The sequence below is a fragment of the Monopterus albus genome, unplaced genomic scaffold, assembly GCF_001952655.1.
Source record: "Monopterus albus unplaced genomic scaffold, M_albus_1.0 scaffold69.1, whole genome shotgun sequence".
Lineage (NCBI taxonomy): Eukaryota > Metazoa > Chordata > Actinopteri > Synbranchiformes > Synbranchidae > Monopterus > Monopterus albus.
This window is the reverse complement of record NW_018127949.1, coordinates 485,420-487,594: the sequence shown is the minus strand read 5'-3', so window position 1 is coordinate 487,594 and position 2,175 is coordinate 485,420. Positions and strand designations below refer to the sequence as shown.

The following is a 2,175-nucleotide window of genomic DNA, read 5'->3' as shown; positions in this document are numbered from 1 at the left end:
ACTACTGCAGCTCATATACATATACTGTATCCTCATTCATTGTTGCTCCAAGTTTGGCACTGCCAACATTAATTTTCATTACTTAGAGAAATCTATCAACCTGCTTCAGACATTCTGAAGCATTTGCTTCCATTATATCCATCACTTTACAGTATAATGCAAATAAACAGTTCACTTCAGGTTGTGATGATTTAAAATAGGCTTAAATACAATACCAATTACAATGATAACTTGATTGTTTTGATTTATTCTGACCATCTCTCTGATGGTCATATAACCAGGTTCACCCAGCCTTTTCTCACCTTTACAACATACCATGTCTTAAACCCATAAAAGTCTAATTAAGAATGCAGCCTTGCTTCCTTAACTCTATCAACAACTTTACCCTCTTCTCCTTCTCCCTTACCCGTCTCCAGTCTTTCCCATTTCTCTCTGCCACCCAAGCATGTCTCACTTGCCTTCCATCTTTCAGCATCATCTCTTACCAGCATAAGCCATCCAAGGTCAGGTCTATTCATTCTTCTGGAAATCTGTTTAATACGGACAGGTACTGACCCTGGTTTGGAATGTGGCCCAGAGCTGTGCCTTGATCAGCATGCTGAGAGATCACACCGTCTGTTTTGGTTTGGAAAATATCCAAGGGTCCTTGTGAAGCAGCAAGTTCAGGACTGGAATATTTTCAAGAAACCTCAGTAGATTTCTGGATGTTGAATTTGGAACATGGCCAAAGGTCTGAGTGAGAGTTAAAATTGGGAATGAAATTTCCTCTTTATGGGCAAGGATAAATTTACAAGTTTGGAATTGCCCCCTATGGTTCAAATAAGAAAGGGTACTAAACTTTTAACTTTGCAACCTGTTAAAAGTAAAACTTGCTCAAAACCCAGACAAAGGTGCACAATGGTCAATATTCATGTTAGTCCTAGTGTTCAAGCAAAAAAGCATGATTAACATTTAGAAGCTGGCAAAGTGTCAGACTTATCAAAGACCCCTGATAGTGGTGGATAAAGGCTAGTATTTAAGCTGGAAGTAAACCCCCATGTAACTATTGAAGCATCTCTAAAGAAGCGTATCCAAGTGTCAGATTTACCCATGACCCTGTCTGGGGAATACATGGCAGGAATTTTTATAGTAAATGGAGACAAGGGTGCTGATGCAGATTAAAATACAGTGCATGGTGATGAGGAGAGCTCATGTTACTTATATACACACTATAAAAATTCTAACAGTTATAAGATAAAGACTTTTTCCAATATTAAGAGTTTCATTCATATTTACCAATATTTCAACATAGACAGCAGGACTGAATGCTGGGAATTCAGATCTCAAACCAGGAGTTCTTGTACCCTTCATTTTTTGGACAAAATACCCACGAGCATTCTCCAGACTTCGAGAATACCATCACACAACTGCTGTTGTAGTGAAATACTAAAAGGTCCAACTTTAAAATACCATTTTTATATCATCATCACTGAATCAGCTTTTCAGCTGCAGCAGTTTGTGGCTTACTCTACATACAAAAAAAAGTTCAGTAATTTGAAAACAAAACAAAACACAGGACTTAATGACTTCATCTCCGTTGACATTGTTTCATATTCAGTAATATTCTGCAGCTTTGTGTTTGAAATCAGACTTAAGAATTCCAAATTTCTGCAAAGTAATTTTAAAATCATTGGAAAAGATTTAACCCTCAAAGACCATCCTTACAGATGCAAACAGACACACACTTGCATACTGTTCATCTCTGTATTCTGTTCACCTACTGTTAATATGTGCGCACACACACACACACACACACACACACACACTAAGAAATTACTATACAACCCTGATTCAAAATCTAAGGTTTACAGAGTTAATGTTATATCTATTTGGTCCTCTTTATAAAAGAACAGAATTTCTACTTGCCTTGAAACATAATCTGTGCCACAATAACAGAGAGTAAACAACCACACTGATGCCGATCTGTACCACTAGAGAAATAATAGACTAGACTGTAATCTTTCATTTTTTTAGCACATGCTTTTGTGCAGCGTCTTTTAATTACAGATATGCAATTAGGAATTATTCATACAGCAAGATAAACTGTAACCTAAAATTACTTTTTTGTTGTTCGTGATTTATAAAAAAAAAAAAAAAAAAAAAAAAACTTTGTTAAGGGGAAAGACAACAAAAAAC

General features: G+C 36.2%; 1 protein-coding gene across 1 annotated transcript in view; it reads right to left on the bottom strand.

The window, feature by feature from the left end:
• Nucleotides 1-2,175, bottom strand: part of LOC109962900 (protocadherin-15-like) — a 153,740-nt gene that overhangs the window by 61,896 nt on the left and 89,669 nt on the right. The window lies entirely within an intron of this gene.